Genomic DNA, 19,226 nt, shown 5'->3' with positions numbered 1-19,226 from the left:
ATCACACACACACATCTAAAGACAGGATCGCTTCCAGACAGTAAGGGATGGCAAAGCGATCGGGATGTATAGCGGTAAATGAGAAAGTGCGGCATGCGGTTTGGGAGCCCCGGGAGTGTGCTCGAGCTTCGCTGCCAAATGGACAATCCTCTCTTCACCCCCCACGACGAGGCGCCAGAGACCCTGCTGCATTCCCTTAATACCATTCCCGAGCCGCGCAGATGACCTCACACACGCACACACGCTCCGAACCGGTTCTGCACCACCTCCCCATCGCCTATCGGGGTTTCGTGGGCCACATTTTTCGGTGTGAGCATCCCTCCCGCCCCCCTTCTCAACTCAACCCTTTTCTCAATCGTAAACAAACGATCAGCTGGTGCTGCGTGGCGTGAGCGAGCGAACGTGCGAGCGGATGGATGAGCGACTGACGCTGCTCGCGCACACCACAAGTCGTCGGCGGCCGCTCCGTCCGTGCCGTGATCGCGGCCAGCCTCTCACTCGAACAAGTGCTGCGCCAGCGAACGGTCGACGGTCGCGCTCGACGAAAACGATCGAGTGTGATCGAAAGCAACGAAAGCAAACGACGGCGCACACGGCGTTTGGTGCGATCTCTGGTGTTGTTCCGAGAGCGCTAGAAGTGCTTTCCTTTGAATTCTATTCCCGTGAATTCTGTGGATTTTCCATCGACTTTTCCATCGTTTTAGTGACGTGCGAGTGTGTGTGCAATCTCTTGCAAAGCAGATCTTTTCGGTGGCCGATTCGGAGGTCCGTGTTCCCGCGCGTACAATCCGCGACGTGCGTGAAGCGAACGAGAGTGTGGCGGTGGCTGTGAAGGAAAAGCGAAACGAAACAGAAGAAACAGAGAAGGAGCAGCCGAAGTAGAGGCAGAAGAAGAAGGTTCCACAGTACAATTTCCCCGCGTTCGCGTTTTGCGAACGGTTGCTGGTGGTTGTTGTGGTTGTTGTTTTTCCGCCACAGGTAATTTCGGGCGTTTCGGAGGCCGCAAACCGGAGCACGCGCACAGGTTGGCCGAGGGGAGGGAAAGCAGACCCGGGTTGTGTCCGGGACCTCGCAATATCCCGGTGTTCCGATCCCGATGATAGCGTGTTATCGGTCCTCGTTGCCCCCAGAAAAAACGCGATGATCGCTGGAAAAGTGTGACCTTCGACCTTTCCCACACCAAGACCGACTTCAGCTTCCAACGTTATCAACGTTAAAGTGCGTGACGTTCGTGCGTGCGTGTGTACGAATCGGAAAGAAGAAAGTTGGAAGTCGATCCACCACCGACGATAACGACGAACAACGAGTGTGTGTGGGTGGTGGGCGCAGGAGTGGTTCGCAGATAAGTGCCGTTTCTTGTCGTCGTCTTGCCGGTGCCGTGTTTGTAGGGCGGGGGGGGGGGGGGGAGGGGAAACAACGTGTGGAAATGGTGTGTGAAAACGCGTGAAGAGTAACATAAAACCCCTGAAGATAATTACTCCCACCAATTGCTCAACGTGAACGCTGCCGAAAGGAGCGAAAGAGAAAGAGAGAGAACGGAGTGATAGTGACACGTGCCGCCTTGCGGCGCCTACTTGGTTGCAGCATTCTGTCGAAGGGCCCCCTGTCACTAGATCGTCAGAGTTGACTCAACGGAACACAACGCACAACTACTCCGAGGAACTACTGATTAGCAGCAGACTACTGAGGGCAGCACTCCATGCGACACTTTGTCTCGCGTTTATCAATGGGTGAGTCACTGTTTCGCTCCTTTTTTTTGTCTTGTGTTGTGTTTGAATGTTTGTTTCTGTTAAAGCTGTGCTGTCCTGTCGCTTTTCTGTTTGTTTCTATTTGGGTTTTTGTTTCGATTTTTACGTTTCTGTTTCTCGTCCACTTCTCCTTCTGTTGCCATATTGGTTGTTTATCTTTTCGTGCATCTTTTTTCTATCTTTCCATCAGTTGCAATAAGGTGTTTTGTTTTTTGGCGATATCTAAAAAAAAAACAGTACCTCCTTCAATTCACCTTTATCGCGGACCTTCTCGGTGACCTTAGGGGCCTTAATGTAATGCAAATATCTTTCCCCCTCCCCTTTTTTTGTGCTGTTCTGTTCCCTGCTATCCGTTCTAATACTGTGCCAGTTTATGTTATCCAACGACACAGTGTTTTAGAACCCTTTTTTCCCCATTTTTTTTTTGGTTGATAACGGGCACAAGTATCGCGAACGAATCCCCCCATCCCTGGAAACCATCGCTTAACGCTATATTAAAATGCGGCAGATTCTATCCAGGAAGGATGCCATCGGAAGCGGGATGGCGTGGTGGCGGGGAGGCCAAAATTGAAAAATGCAAATTTATCACTTCCATTATCCCACCGGCGGCGGCGGTGCCGTCGAAGTCGAATCGTCGAAGCATAATACAGCGCTCGATTTGAGGCCCTCGGTGCCCACTAAACTGTCCTTTCGGGATGGGAAAATTGCCCTCGGTAGTAGTAGAATCGGGATCCTCGTGAGGGTCTCAGCCGAGACGACAAAAACCAGGAATCCATTGCAAGGGCACACACACCACGAAGAAGGAGGTGAGAAGTAAAGTAAACGGCGAGTCCCCTTGGCCCTCGGATGGAGTGCACGTGGAGCTGGCGATGGGATCAGATTAGCGATGGCGGCGACACCCAAGTGTAACCTTCGCCCCATTTGTTACCTTTCGCGACAATGGACTTCCGGAAGAGATTGCGGAGGGGGGTCAGAAGCCATTAAAAGAAGACGAACAAGGCGGAAGGCAGGGGCAGGTTGCCACCCTCTAGAATGAGGTGCTTCATGCTCCCTGCCCCTGGAGGGGGAGGATTATTTAATATCCGGAAGTTTGCCTCAGGAGCACGCATGATGATAAGGGTTAAAGGAGGGCCCCGTGGCTGTAGAAAGCTGACATCATTACTGGTCCAGAACCCCCCGAAGAGGTTTCGAACGCTCATAACTCTTCCCTTTTGATGCACGGCCGTGGGCTATTGTGTTTCTTCGCTTCTTCTTCTTCTTGCGTGGCGTGCCGGGTGTATTCTTTTGTAGTGCGTTTTGAATTATGTTTCAATTTCATGCAGATGGCAAGATTGACGCAATTCTTGGCTGCCTCGGTACGCCGTATTCTCCGAACGATTCAATCAACTGAACACCGGCATTATTAGCCAAAGCGAGACCTCTAGGCCTCGCACGGGTTGATGAATTGGCTCTCCAGTCATCTGATAGAAGCAAAACCGAAAAAACGGGTCTGCATGTCTGCATGATGAAGAATGGCGGAACACGGTTCTCGGTGGTTAGCATCTGGATTGTTCCATTCTTTTCTTCCTCTGCCTTCGGCACATGAGGAGCATTTCCCGGGGATACCGCTTTCATTTGCTGTCCAGCACAGCGGTAGCATTGACTGGCGTGTCCTGCAGTAGCATGCATGCACCTAGACACCATACATGCAAAAGAATGGAGCAATCTGCAGACGACAAGACCAGACGGCAGCCGTAGCTCGGCTGCTCCAACTCGTTTTGCTACCCGAACCCAGTTTGCTGACTGTCTGGCAAGCCAAAGGCAAGAAGGAAAAAGGCCAAACAAATGAAAAGTCTGTTGTACCGGCTGGTGGCCAGCCAGCTCGCTGGTATGCTCTCGCTGCCGAAAACATGCTGACCGTTCATCCTGGCGCACGCTAGGTCGCGGTGTGTGTGTGTGTGTGTGTCGGTCCGTTCTTGCTGACGCTTGCAGCAGTCATCAGCGAGAAAAGAACGTCAAAAAAAAAATGTAAAAACGAACCCGCATCCCACGATCGAAGGAGGCCAAGATATGCGACCAGCCGCCGAGCGCGCTCGGTGAACCACTCGTCATCGGTTGGTAAGGAGCAGGAGGCCTGGGCCGCCATGATCGCCTGCGGCATGCATTTTCTAGGAAAATGAATTGAAATCCCGATATTAGTTTTCCCGTTTCTGCTCATGTTTCTGTTTGGTGTGCGCGCGCGCGTGTGTGTGTGTTTGATAGCCGTGGCGAATGCACTGGAAAGGAGCTGTGGATGGTCGAATGAGTAATGATGTGGTTTCGACGATGGAACGATGCTGGTTTCGATGATAAGCGCTCATGATGCATACATTGGATGGCATTGGAACGCCCTGTGGACTCATCAGCCATCGGTCAAGATACGGGTAATGTCAATTGGGTAGAGGACCGCTACACCCACTGGACCGCTCGAGCATAAAACTCCATCCTAGGGCCAAAAGAATGGAGGTTTTATGCTACTCCACATACTGTGTGTGTGTTTTTTTGTGATTATTGTGATGCAACGTTGCATAAACATAGAGCGAGATTCGAAACGACAGCGCGATGCAGCTGGACACACACACACACAAACCGTGGACCGTGGATTGTGTAAACAGAGAGCGAGTGGGAGAGAGTGTATGGCCTGAGACCTGATACCGTGCATTCCAAATGCTGATGCCGCGCGCTAATCTCCACCGAGCGTTTCGTAGAATCGCGTTTCAACATATGGTTCACGGGATCCAGTGATTGTTGTCTATCGTGCACCATACACACACACATACACACGCACGTCGTCGTTTCTATGTTCTGTCGAAATAAGCGCATTTAAACAATATCTCGCTTTACATATTTCGTTTGTGTTTACCTTAAAAAAAAACGGCTCCCCCCAAAAAAAGGCTCGTATCGATTCCGAGTTGCATTCTGGCGCTGCTGGCATCAGCTGCACGTACTCCGAGACCGAGAACCGAGAGCACTGGAAATTTGTCGATTTTCCTAGTAGCGGAAAAAGAGGAAATCCGAAACCCCGGACGAAAGTGCTTGTCCTCGGCTCGTTGGCACGCCGCGCCGCGATCATGTCAGCAAACGGAAAACATGGTCCCCGGAAGAACCGTGGTGCGGGGAGAGAGGAACGGAGCACGAGCACGCGGCTCAATCGACTGGAAACGAAACCGATTCGGAATCGGGCGGACCTTTTTTCCGCCGGAGATGACAGCCTTTTCCATGTTTTGCGTACGCGAACATCCATCCGCCATCCGGGGGAAGGCCGGCCATGCCGGGGAGAAATGGCCCGTTACCTCACCACCCGGGCCAATGCTGGACAATGTTGCTGACTTTCGCGTCAAAACCCGCGGCACAGTCTGTGCGGCATTTCCCGCTTGTTGCACCGTACACGCAGCACGCATCAGTTGACTCAGTTGATTAAACTCGGACCTATCTCGGTTCAATCAAATCAAATCAAATCAAAATAAAAATGCAACATGGAATCGGATATTTGTAGTTGAAAGTGATAGCGGGCCCGGGATTCGATGTATTTAATTGGAGGATTTCTTTAGATGTTGCAGGAAATGCAAGGAGAATAGAGAATTTGTTGAGTTGGTTCGTGATGTGGTCAGAAGCTTCTAACTATACCCCAATAACACGTCCAAGTATTGAGAAAGAATCCATTTGCATCCCTTTTCTGTTAGCATTGAATACGCAAACCTAGAATTCATTCCTAGTATTCCCTGTATTCCGTAGACGAATGTTTTATTCATTTCGAAACTGGCCAAATCACTGGCCAGGTTTTCGTATCTACAACTTACTGACATCCATGGCCTGCTTGATTTTCGTCTGACCGATTGCTACGATGAATAACGATGATCCTCTCCAAGGTATTGACAGTTAGATGATGTACCGAATGCAAACGAGAAACCGGCTACTATTCCTGCTTCCCGATGCATTTCCATTGATCTCGGTGGTCGCCGGTGCACTAACGAGTGTTTGCAAATCGACTCAGCAGAGCAGGAGTAGCAGTAACAGAAGCATCTGTAACATGCTCTAGTTGCTACTGTACTGCACCGACACTGGTAAGACGACACTACTGAACGTTACTGAACACCAGAATGTTCCTCGTCCAGGGTTTTCGGTCCAGAAGGAGTTTGCGTACCCGGTTGGGCGGAAAAGCGGAATATCATTTTCCGATTTCTCAACGGCATAGGGCCACGGGACCATCGTTAGACCGGCATCCAGATGTTTCGCCTTCGAGCAGAATCGATAACGAGCGATGGTTTGCAGGAGCGGCATAGAACGCAGAACAGGAAGCCGCCGTACTTGCAGAAGGAGCTTCAGGAGCTTGCTGTTCGCGAGGTGTGCTTAGTGCTTCCGGTTGGTGCTGCTGTGGAGAGCAATGTAATCGATGCTGTTTCCACAGCACCCGGTCCCGGTCTCTATCGACGATCGACGTGGATGTTTGCGGGATGCAAATAGCTTCAGCCATATCCTCATCAGTCATAGCGTACGCGGATACGGTGCAACAGTGTCCCGAAGGAAGGTCGTCTGAGCGCTTTTGCCGGGTATCATCAGTATCCGTATCGGTGTCAATTTGTAACCGATAATGATGATTCGTAAGCACTCTTCATTTTGCCCTTTTTGCCATTTCGTTTCTCGATCGAGCGACCGAGTGTGTAATTGTCAATAACGATGTCCGGACGTCAGGAGATGCTCCACGTCAGTTCCCGACTTCGCGGCACGGTATTCAGGGGAATTTATTTACGTTAGCGTCGCTTTTGGGGCCTTTGGAGACCACGGCACTCGGTGTAACCAGGGCGTTACATCTTTATTGACGCTACATGTTCCTCTTCTCTCTCCCTCTATCGCTATACGTCCCCGTATTACCTTTCCTATTTCGCAAACTGTGTCATGTGTTAGTAACACCTCATTATGAAATAATGAGCCACTTTCATGCGCATTAAACGTCGCGTGAAGCGCAAACGAAACACCGAGAGAGCCTAATGCATGATTCCTTCTCCGTTCAGATTGCGTATCATTTTGGACAACTTAGCCCTGGGTCCACAGGTGTGTCCGCTACTTTTCGCAGGAGTATCCGCTACTCGGTGGCACCACTCATTGCGGGGTGCGCTTCCTGGATGGCTTCCTTCGTATAGCCGTAGATAGTGTGGTGTTTGGTTGGATAACCAGACCAACCGTCAGGTCCCTAGGTTCACACCCCAAGAGGTCCAGCTATTTGGCTGCCCGCATGCCCGCTCAGCATCAGGCCGGGTGAAAGTTGTTTGTGTGACCGGGGGTGCGCGCTATCTCTAACACCATCCTCCTCCCTTTGCCCACTGTGCAAATGCAACATATCGCGATTCGTTTTTATTTTACATTTTAGGCGCCTGCTGACGGCGACGACTGCGACGACATACCCACAGTACCCCAAACCCACGGTGCCTTCGTAATGGAGGTGTTGCTGGATGGAAAACTGGGTCGACTGGTCTCGGTGGTGACGGCCGGTCGGTCGGTCGGTTTGCAACGGTTAACACACACACACACGGGCGCACACGAGTTGAAAGACACAAAATGCAAGAAATAAGTTTCGGGGGCACGTACGCACGCACGCACGCCAGGTTTTAGGCGCGTGTGTGTCCCCGTTGGCTTAGGGCTAGCCGATTACGTCTCGGCGATGTGGAGGAACTGCTGCGGTGCTGGGCCTGTGCCGTACGGGGAGCGGTGGCCATATTAATGTGCGCCAATTTGCACATTTATGAGGAAATGGCAAAAATATGGGGAAAATGTTCTTCGTTTTTCCCGGGCCTATGCGCACACACGCGGGCACACACACACGTGCCGTACGTAGCTAGCGGGAAGATTAATGAAAGCAAACGGGATAGGTCCGCGCGTCACGGGGATTTTAACCGATACCGAACGTAACGCATGGCTTCCAAGCCTCCGTGTCTAGAGGTTTCTTTGCAAAACTGTTGAATATTCATCGGATCGGGCTTCCCTTGGGCGCGCAGGATTTATAGGAAACCCAATTGTGAGGACTGTGGTTGGTGCAGAATCCGAACACGAGCGTGAACGCTGGGGAAAAATTGTTTCAAAATTGTTGCAAGCCAATTTTAAAGCCCTTTCTATGATTTTAGTTCTGATAGAAAAAGCTTAAATGCATTTAAAATTTCCGATATTTTGACTTCAAACTTCTTTTAAAGACATGTTTAATATCAACAATAAACGGAGCCACTATCCGTTCTGTGCACATTTCATGCTTGCATTATGTTTGCACCAACGGCTGCAGATTATTGTCGTAGAATGGTTATTGGTCTCGCAGAGTTACTTCTTTTCCTCACATTATGAAGCGTCATTTAAAAATATTTTTGCGTGCAATTGCCAATGGTATACATTGGAAAATACCTTTGCAAGCTGACACTGGTAGCTTGCTGCTGTATTTTCATCGTTAAGCATAACAAAAAAAAAAAACAAAACAAACACTCTGGTTGTCACAAAACATGATATTTTTTAGTCGGTTTTTTCTGTTCCTGCAGCACTTATAATGCTTTGTTCAACGATAATGTCACACATAGTTTGGAAAATGTCAAACAAACGCTCAGCTGTCTTGGATGAAGGTAAAGCTGTGTACTTTTGATTTGTAGTATCGTTTGTTTGTGCTTCGCAATGCATTTAAACAAGCGAAAATATTGTTCTAAGGTACGCGTTTGGAGCAATATTTCGATGGAAGAGAAGTATACCTTAAATTCCTCAGAGCGAATCACATTTAATCCTAAAGCCATACGGAACGCGACTAGCTGGAAAATGGTACAGCTTTTCCGAGTTACAATTAATTAATCGTCAGTACTGTTAGAAGCAAGGCATCCTTATTACCACATCCTAAGACATCATTTCTACGCCGTAGCCCAGAGTTCATTGACAGGTTTTTAGGGAGGGAAAAGGAAAGGAAGGCAAGCGTTTAGCTATAACCCGCCCGGGAAGAGCTCCGCGCCACGAATCAGTCCGCAAGTTAATGAGAGCTGATTGGAACTCAAACAAACAGAGAATCCACATATGCCTTCTTCGCCCCAGCATTTACACCCCCAGATGTCGGCATTGTTGCTTCCCTGATGAGAGAAATCAGTGCGTCGGTTTGGTGTTGGTTGAGTTTGGTTGGTTGGTGAAGTGCGATCGCTCATTTGATCGCTTAATTGGTTCCCTTGGCAGCCAATTAACTCCCTTACTTCCTCTTTTCCACTCTTGCCCCCACCAAAAAAAGCCACAACATTCGGTACCGGTTAACGCTTAAAGGCTATATGGATGCGTCTGCCGCCCGCCGTCGTTCCGTTGCGTTACTTCCAGAGTGCGGAAATGATGAGAAAAAAAAGGGAACACAACCAAGGGGGGGGGGGAGGTGGAGAACTCCGTTACGCTGGCTCAGTCGACCTTGACGACCGTCGGCGAGCGGGCGGCCTGGAGCGAGAACGCGCTCCGGTCTGGCAACACCGCCGGCGTCTGTTTTTCTTCTTCTCCACCAACGGGGGTTTTTCTGCTGTCCAAACCGTGCGCGCTTAACCATCCTCTTAATGGCTAGAAAGTGACCACGGTGACAACAAGCATGTGTGTGTGTGTGTGGGTCTGTTTGCGGTCACGCGCAACATGACTTTCGGCCGCCCGATTCGCCGACCGAAAAAAAAACCAACGCAAAAGTCGCTTTCTCGCTGGAAATCACTGGAGCACTATCAACGCGCGAGGTTGCCAGTCAGCATTCAAATTCAGTGACACACAGTCTACATCATCATCATCAGCATGGTCATGATCATCTTGATTATCATCATCATTAAGATCACGTCGTGGGCATTCGTTGGTTCGCTTTCGCGCGCCATTCCGGAGACAACGGCATTGCTTCAGCTGCGGCAATTCCGCTCCCGGCGTTGACAATCTGTAGCGCTTGAAGGGTCAGCCTAATGGTTGGTGGTGTGTACCATCATCTAGCCGGCTAGCAGCAGGACTTACATCAACCTCCGAAACAGCGAGCGAACGGCCGGAGGTGATTTAATCTCCGAAGCCTAAATCGATAGTCGATTAGTTATGGAAGGATGAGTTTGCACAGAAACTGCACATGGGACCGGTGATCGATGCAGGTGTGTGTGTGTGTGTGTGTGTGTGTGTGTGTGTGTGTGTGTGTGTGTGTGTGTGTGTGTGTGTGTGTGTGTGTGTGTGTGTGTGTGTGTGTGTGTGTGTGTGTGTGTGTGTGTGTGTGTGTGTGTGTGTGTGTGTGTGTGTGTGTGTGTGTGTGTGTGTGTGTGTGTGTGTGTGTGTGTGTGTGTGTGTGTGTGTGTGTGTGTGTGTGTGTGTGTGTGTGTGTGTGTGTGTGTGTGTGTGTGTGTGTGTGTGTGTGTGTGTGTGTGTGTGTGTGTGTGTGTGTGTGTGTGTGTGTGTGTGTGTGTGTGTGTGTGTGTGTGTGTGTGTGTGTGTGTGTGTGTGTGTGTGTGTGTGTGTGTGTGTGTGTGTGTGTGTGTGTGTGTGTGTGTGTGTGTGTGTGTGTGTGTGTGTGTGTGTGTGTGTGTGTGTGTGTGTGTGTGTGTGTGTGTGTGTGTGTGTGTGTGTGTGTGTGTGTGTGTGTGTGTGTGTGTGTGTGTGTGTGTGTGTGTGTGTGTGTGTGTGTGTGTGTGTGTGTGTGTGTGTGTGTGTGTGTGTGTGTGTGTGTGTGTGTGTGTGTGTGTGTGTGTGTGTGTGTGTGTGTGTGTGTGTGTGTGTGTGTGTGTGTGTGTGTGTGTGTGTGTGTGTGTGTGTGTGTGTGTGTGTGTGTGTGTGTGTGTGTGTGTGTGTGTGTGTGTGTGTGTGTGTGTGTGTGTGTGTGTGTGTGTGTGTGTGTGTGTGTGTGTGTGTGTGTGTGTGTGTGTGTGTGTGTGTGTGTGTGTGTGTGTGTGTGTGTGTGTGTGTGTGTGTGTGTGTGTGTGTGTGTGTGTGTGTGTGTGTGTGTGTGTGTGTGTGTGTGTGTGTGTGTGTGTGTGTGTGTGTGTGTGTGTGTGTGTGTGTGTGTGTGTGTGTGTGTGTGTGTGTGTGTGTGTGTGTGTGTGTGTGTGTGTGTGTGTGTGTGTGTGTGTGTGTGTGTGTGTGTGTGTGTGTGTGTGTGTGTGTGTGTGTGTGTGTGTGTGTGTGTGTGTGTGTGTGTGTGTGTGTGTGTGTGTGTGTGTGTGTGTGTGTGTGTGTGTGTGTGTGTGTGTGTGTGTGTGTGTGTGTGTGTGTGTGTGTGTGTGTGTGTGTGTGTGTGTGTGTGTGTGTGTGTGTGTGTGTGTGTGTGTGTGTGTGTGTGTGTGTGTGTGTGTGTGTGTGTGTAAGGCGGATCATGAGCGGATGAGGAATCAATGAGGAAGCAGCGCTGCAGTTGCATACCCCGGAAAGGTGTGGCACTGAGGAGAAGGTGCCAGTCCCACCCCGTCACCGTTGACTGGTCCCGTCTGCTTATGCTACCGACAGGTGCTACCCACCCACCCACCCCCTTCCACCTCTTTCGGCGATCGACGGCGTTCTGAATGGTCGGATTTGTCGATCGCTCGGGAAAGTTAGGAATTCGATGATCGATTTTTGCATACCACCTCCGGGAGGGGAGCGAAAGAAGTGCATTGAGGGGAAAAGGGTCCCTTCCCTTCCTCAAACACCCATACACGGATACACCGGTACGGTGCGATTGTTGTGTGACTTTCGTTCGTTCGACGTTGCATCGATCGATCGATCGATTGGGATGCAAATGCTTTCCCTTCCGCGCCGAGTGCTGCGCTTTTCCGAGCGCTTTTCCGAGAGCAGGAAATTGTCTCGAAATGTGACGTCCTCGAATGGCGGCCAGGCTGGTTTGGAGTTAATAACAGGCGCACCGAGCACGCCGGGTTTCTCACGGAGCACTCCCAGAGGCAACAGCAGCAGCAGCAGCAGCAGCAGCATGGAAATCTCGGTTCCCATCCATCTTCATGTTGATGATGATGATGATGTTTGGCGCGGTTTTAGGGGAAATGGGATTTTGGAATTGAAATTTGCGATGGTACGGCGATGCACGCGCTGCTTTGTGTCATCGAGCATCGGAGCATTTAAATGTCGAGTTACGGTCCGATTCCTCCAAATATAGGTTTATAGGAAGTCGATACCTTTAAAGAGCCGAACCGAGCAGTAAACCTCAATCACATGTGCGGGGGGAAGGAGGGAGGAGGTGCCAAGATCAAACCATAAAGTGTATGTTTTGGCATCATCGTTGCAAAATCGCTGACGACCGGATCTGCAGGGGCGGGATTCAGTCAGTCGGTCAGTGTTGCGGCGCCTGAAACTCAAACAGCGCAGTTGGAGCAACCATCGCGCACCATCTTCCGTGCGAGACTCCGTGCGAGCGAGCTGCAATTGGCCAATTTGCATAATTCATTTATGTAAATCCACGGTGCTGCCGGACAAGGCGAAAGCGCGCCGCACAGTCAAATCGGTGATTTGATGCGTTGCCCGGCCAGCTTTTCACTCGACAGACCACGGTCGGATTTTCGGTCGGAGCCGGAGGCTGACCAGAAAGTTGGAATTCGTACCGGCGGCAGCCGCACCGTGGCCATCGCGAAATGATAAAGTGAACTGGTGTAGTAGCAGTAGCAGTAGTAGTAGTAGTAGTAGGGAAATTTGACCGTTTTGTTCCACTAAATTATACTTTTCATTTCCATCGGCGAAGCGGCCGATGTTTCGGTTCGTGAGGGGCCCCCGCGGGAAGCTGTGGCCATTGTGGTCGTGCATGATGGATTTGTTGCTCGTCGCACTTGACGGTGAAGTTTGGCCGCCCGGAGAGCCCGCCAGAAGAGAAATATGGTCCGGTGCAACTTTTCTCGTGCAAGCACGCACACGAAACTTGCGTCCGCGATCTTTTCCGTGCGATTTCCGAACGGGAAGAGCTACTACTACTACTACTACTACTACTACTACTACTGGGGAAATGATACCGTTCGTGGTCTTCTTTGTGACGCGTGGCTAGCGGACCGATGGTTCTGCCGACCCCTCATCGATCAATCAAATGTGCTGCGTGGCACACCCTCGGGGACTGTTGCTGGTCTGTTGCCCCCCCCAGGCACCGGCATCAAAGTACGTGTCCGGTCTCGTCACAGAAGCGGTTGGACAATGATTGATGTTTCGGTAGCGCGGGAGGGTAACGCGTGTGAGATCTGCTCGGAGTGTTTTGAAAGACGCTTTGAAGAGGGGGATGGGCGACGGGCGCTTGAACACTGAGAAGAAAACTAATGATGGTGTGATCGCAAAGGTCACGTTCTAGACGATGGACGATATAGAACCATAATCGACACTCCGTGGTCGATTGGTTGGTTGGCTGGCTGGGTAAGGCCTCGGTTTCGTCGCGGCTAACAATAATAATTGTGATTGCCTTACCCTCCCCCAAACCGCCATCATTGTGGTCGGTGTCAGTGTTAGTTTGTTTTCTCAAGCGGCTGACCAGTACGAGCACGATACTGGAATTGATGAATGGCATCCCGTCACCTCGTGGGGTGGCCAATATTTGGAAGTTTCCACAATTCCAGTGCCCAGTTCCAGTGATCATTGTGTTAAACTAATTTGGAAGATGATTCCCAGTGAATGGAATGGTGTGCTGCTTCCTGTTTTGTAGTTTAGCGCGTAGGCACCTAGTGCACCGAGGTCAGCGGGTTCCAGGGGTTGATGCTTCCGTATGGCTCTGTTGGAACTGTTTTTGGAGAGGAATTTTTGCTTTCAATTGGGAGCTGCCGTAGCACAGTTGGTAAGCATGCGTTCTTGCACGTGAGTAAGTCAAGGTTCGGAATGGAAGAATATCTGTCAATTACAACCACACACAAGCAAAGTAGGCTAGAGAGCAAATATTTGGCGTTTGCCTACTTACTAAAATTTCATCTAGTAATCATTGCGGGATACTTCCTCCAAATTGTCAAATTCCGTTTATGGGAACGTTATCCGGATACCATTTGGTCACGAATTGTGAATCGTTCGCGTTAATATGAGTGTTTCCATGGAGCCAGTTTTCTCGGGAATGACACTTCCCTTCCACTTCCACGCTGGCCATTTGAAAGCTTTTCGTGGAGAAAAAGGGCCACAAAAGGAAATGCCTGGCTGCGCTACTAGGGGCAAGGCCACCAGGCCGGTCGACCGATTTTCCGTGACATTGACGGTGGTGTGCTGGAAAAGAAGTGCATTCATTTTCGTGTTCGGGTCCCTGACGCCGGTGCGAAACTGACCACCAAAACGAGAAGAAAACATGTTTGATGAAATTCGTTGACCAACGAAATTATAATTTGTAATTAATGCACACCCACACAGACAGCGATCACTTTTTTGGTTTTTTGTTTGTTTTTCGCCCCCTCGATGTAAGTCGCAGGCGACTGTCGCCATCGTTACCGCCTCCACCGGCTGGCGCCTTTCTTTCCCCGTGTGTCATTGTGGCGACGACTGCCGGAAAAGTGGAGTGGCCTAACCTCGAAAACGTTGTCCACCAGTTTCCGCGCGCCAACAGCTCATTAGCCGTTTTGTTTTTCGGTGATGAGAGAGTCCATTGTGAGAAAGCAATGACATTGGTGCAACACGCGGGTGTCATGGCGTTGTTTTCGTTGGGGTTTCGTTGCTCGCACCATCATTAACAAAAACCGTTTTCCGCCTCTTGTTTACTCTTTGCAGCACGATCGTGCCGGTTCGGACAGCATGTGTCACCGGGCTGGTACCCCGGTGGAGTGTCAGTGTGACCTTGAGCAAGTGCAACGAGCGCAAGTGACGACGAACTGGCCGTCGCAAAGATCGTTATAGATAGACAGATTAGAGTAAAAGTTCAATAAGCGACATCGTGCGAACGGAACGGAACGTCACGTTCACGAACGTGAAAGGAAGGATCAACAAGCAGGTAAGTGTCCGGAGTTTCACTCTCCAGGAAGAGGAGGAATAGGTGGATATAGAGCTGTAAGTCAGCCATCAGCAAGCTAAGGTCAAGTGAGTGAGTATGCGATTCTGTTGCGAATGGCAAGCAACGATGCTGAAGATGATGCTCCATTCCAATGCTCGATCTTCCGCTACGCGACGAACCCCAGGGCAATACCCCATAACGGACTTCGCCTCGACCGGCGCTTTGCTATGCGAAAGTCAATGGGGGTTTCTGATCGTTAGGATTTCTCCTAACTCGCCTGCCTATGCCGCCGTTTGTTTGTTGCCATTGTGATTGATCCAAGAGGCTATGGCGGCCCGGAACGAAGCATTACAGCTGCTAGCAGCTGCAGCTATAGCGCGGAGCACTACGAACACGGTACGAGGGGATTAACAAATCTAATCGTGGCTAATGATGTTCCTATTGCTCTCGCTCTTGCTCTTCACGCCGGCGGAATATAAATCCTCCCCCCCTCCCCAGCTGGAGATCGTTAATCGAATCAAAGCCAGCTACAGCTCGTGTGAGATCGTGCCCTGGGAATCGTAGCGCAGTAGATAGCGGCGAACATGGAGATAGGAAGAAGCGGCAACCACTCAAGCCACTATCTACCATATAGCAGCAGCCGTAGCCGTAGCAGCAGCAGCAGCGTTCTAGTGCTGCATGCAAATAATTACGGATTCTAGCAGGCGATATGGAAACTGTAAAATTACGATTATTCTCGACGGATGCTCGGCATGCTGGCAGCTACGGCTCCCTGTAGCTATAGATATGGGTAGATGAACTCGCGCGACTGTCTCTCTCTCTCTCCTCAGACCGGAATAGCGGTACAAACCGTTGCGGATTCTGACAGACAGCGCCTCCTGTTGTGGCGCGCGGTGCCTCAGACTACTTCATCGTGAGGAGTAATGTGATAATGGATCTTACGGAGCTGCCAGGTTCAGTGACACCGGTACACACGGTGGTGTCGCGTGAGGTGCTGCGCTGCCAAGATGAGGTGATGTCAACGGCCATAAAGTGGCCAGCGAACCAGCGGCCAATCTACCAGCAGTAATCCACCACCATCACTAGTGTTTCGGAGCAACGGAGTTGCCGACACTTGCTGTGTATGTGTGTGTGTACGAACCTTCCGTTGACCGTTAGATCGATCGACCGCGCGTCGAGTCGCTTGGACTTGGCCACTTGTGGAAGAAGCAGCGGATCGCGAAACGGTTAGCGAAGCGCATCGTTGCTCTGGCTGCTCGCCTTTTTTTGGTTTTTCGGTATCGCTGGGATGGTTTTCTAGGTTATGGTGGTGGCCATGCTCGAGCGCAATCTCTGCCCAAGAGATGCTCGATGTGTGTGTTTGTGTGCCTTGCACACGCAGCCCAGGAATAGTGTCTGTTGGATGCATCTGATCGCCATTGGATCTAACTGGTCCGATCAACACTCGCTGAAGATGAGAGCCCTTCACATGATGTACCTCTCTCTCTACGCAGTGTGATTAATGCTTGTTCCGGTTGCACCAAGGGCCGGCCCGGGTGGCATGCGTCGCTGAGGCCCTTCCTGACGCGCGGTGTGTGTGCGTTTCGAATGTGGCACACATTCTTGGCCCAAAACCCATCTCATCTAATCCATCTAATCGGCATAACGATTGAAGGCCGGCCATATTGAACCGATTTTTCGAGCCCTCACTGATGTGATTTAGAGTAATCGTTTCACACCTTTAGCCACCGGTGGAGAGCTCTGGACCGAAGCAAAAGGGCCGTGACCGTGAGGTGGGGTGGAGAAAGCTCATAAGCAAACCCCGCAAAAGGGCGCCACGGCGGGCAGCTTTTCGATGCCACCGATGGGGGCACAGGGAAGGAAGATTTCATCTGACAGCTTTCTAGCGGTATGGCCACGTTATACGACGCGCGTGCGTGCGTGCGTGCGTACGTGTTCTGTCAACTGTGACCACCGGGCCCGTCGTGGTCCGTGCGGTGTGAGGTACAGCTTCCAGTGCCGAAGCCCTTCGACTGATGGGCATAATTAATGCAGCTTGAACCTCTATTGACCGGCGCTAGGACGCTTTCACCGTTGCAGAGCGGCGGCAGCAGTGATGACGTGGCAGGGCAACGAACTCAACGTTAAACAAAACAGCCGGTCGAGAACGAGACAGGTACGGTTCTGATTCTACCTTCAATTAATTGCTTGTACAACACACACACAGACACGCACACGCATTTAAAGTGTCACTTTATTAGTGACAGCGCCGCGTTGCAAGTGTCAGTGAAGTGTCGTCTTCTCTCTAGAAACGTTTTGTCCATTAGCCCAAGGGAACCATCGACCCTTCGTGTGCTAATCGAAGCAACCCTCGAGTGTGCTTTCTGTCACGTAATGAATGCAAAATGGTTACCGAGGAGACTGGGCAATAAATGAGGCCATTTAATTACTGCTGTCGAACGTGGCGTACGTGCTCTGGTCCCCTCCTGGGCGAGGGTCCTAAGCGTTTCTTGGTTTAAGGCCGTCAACTTGAACGTAACAACAGATCTGAAGATTTTGCGAGTTGCGAGATTTTTTTTTGCCAGCTTCCATCCAAGCAACCGGAGCAGCGATAATGCGAAGCAAAATTTGGTTTGAACACTCAAACGGTTTGGCCATTTTGGAAGCCGGGTAGCATTTCGGGAAAACCCCCCTATTTTTGGATCCCAATTACCCCAGTGGTCTCTTCACACTTTCTCCTTTCTCCAAATCCAACGACGCACCTTAACTATTATTCGTGGAATGACAAAAAAATAAAATGAAGTTCGCCAGTTCCGTAGCACCGAGCGGCACGGCGTGCGACATAGATTGATGACTTCCCTATCAGGGCGCGCCCCTTACCCGACCTGCCAGCGAGCAGCGAGATGATGAGTCGCCGGTCTCCGGCCAGCTCTCGGGTCCGGGACGGGGGTTCCGAAAAGCGATTCATTTTCATAATCGAAACGATTGCGTAAAAATTCATCAAATTAAACAAATGGCCATTAGATTTGGGGGCGCCTCGCTGCTCGCTTCTCCGTCTTCTCTGCCTTCTCCGGATGCTGCTGCTGCTGCTGCCGAAGAACTCGTTTAAAAGAGTTGGTGGCAATAGGCAAAGCGAAAGGAAATTAATAAAGTGGAACGCGAGCGAGCGCGCGAACGAACGAACATCCTCTCATCCGGACGGAGCCGATCGAGTGGCGGATATTTCGCGCCTCGATCATCATCGCGCCCGTCGTCGTCGCCGCGGCGATCGCGGGGCCCTGGTATGCGAGAATGGAGCATGAAAAATGATGCGCCAACGCCATGAGGGAGCGCTCGTGCCGTGCCGAGCGTTTTGATTGCAATTTCCTGCCTGTCGGCATGACCACCGACATCGCCCCCTCCCCTGGGGGTAATTGGCACGCTTTTGCGTGATGTGATGTGGTCGGGGTAGTGGTGTAGCATCGCAGATCGATCACGCTGATCGTGGTGAGGCCACGGAATGACACCCCCCCTCGCGCCAGGGGTATGCATGCGCAGTAGGAACCATGTGAGTTATGCTCCGTTTGTGCTGTTTTCACGGTGGCTCAGTGGCAGTTGATTGCTAAATCAATCGTCAGTCCGGAGTAGTGGCCCTTGGTGAGTTGCAGCACCCCGCCGGTACCGTTCACTCGCATTTACGCACACATTCTGGACATTCGCGCCGGACATTTAATCGATCAATTAAACGCCACGCTGGTTGCGAGCGTTTTGCGAGCAAATTCCTTTTCGAGCATCCTTTCGAGGTTCCATTTTGCTGCTATGTAAATCTCGTATCGATCAATCCGTGTGCCTTGGTGCCGGTGGTAGTGGTAGGGTAGAGCAGTAGCAGCAGCAATAGCAGAAGTACAAGGGCCCTTGTACCATGCTTCGATGGTTCGGATCGATCGCCAATGACCTCGGCCGCAGCCCGGGCGTTTGTGTGCCAGTCATTAATTAATGAAATTTAATTTCTCTTTTTTCTGTGCCCGCGCGAGTTGGTGTGTTCGTATTTCCATTTTACGTTGCCATTTTGCAAGTATTCTGTTGTTGTTTTTTTATTGTTGTGGTATTCCACTCCGTTCGCCATCGATTGACGTCACGGTGGAAATGGAACTGCATACCTTCCCTGCTTCGTATGCACAACCTGTGCGTCATGACAATTCATTTGGTCAGAGATGGGGTTTTCCACGCTTTTCCGGCCCGGTGGAAAACCAGTTCAAAGAGATGGAAACTCCACCGTGTAAGGTTGCTTACATCAACGGGGTCGGATTGATAATGGTCAACCGGTATCGAAAGGCATGGAAAGCATGAAACATGCATTTCGCCTTCGAGACCTTTTAATTACCATTGGCAAACACACACACACACACACACACACACACACACACGCACACTGCAGCGAAAGGAAAATTCCTGCGCGAAAATGGGTGGAACAATCGAAATGGAATTTGGTCACTCGCCTCCTGCAGATTGATTAATTTTGATTGCCGCTCGCTCGCAAATCCGCATTCGGTCATCGGTGCGTCGATGCATTACACCAATTTGGTGGTCGCCCTTGGCGTCGTGGCATGCCAGCGTCGTTGCAATCGACGGGAGGGGCG

At 50.9% G+C, this 19,226-nt stretch overlaps 1 protein-coding gene across 1 annotated transcript in view; it reads left to right on the top strand.

The window, feature by feature from the left end:
- The first annotated feature begins 1,475 nt into the window (after positions 1-1,475).
- The window catches only part of LOC125953385 (myosin-IIIb-like), a 48,782-nt gene continuing 31,031 nt past the window's right edge, over positions 1,476-19,226 (top strand). The window contains exons 1-2 of the mRNA XM_049682922.1: positions 1,476-1,730; positions 14,409-14,628. The gene's annotated coding sequence lies outside the window, so the exon portion shown is untranslated. The remainder of the gene's footprint in view (positions 1,731-14,408; positions 14,629-19,226) is intronic.

Source organism: Anopheles darlingi, chromosome 3 (assembly GCF_943734745.1).
Source record: "Anopheles darlingi chromosome 3, idAnoDarlMG_H_01, whole genome shotgun sequence".
NCBI classification, from domain to species: Eukaryota; Metazoa; Arthropoda; class Insecta; order Diptera; family Culicidae; genus Anopheles; species Anopheles darlingi.
Note: the sequence above shows the minus strand (reverse complement) of the source record. Positions and strands in the feature narration are given on the sequence as shown.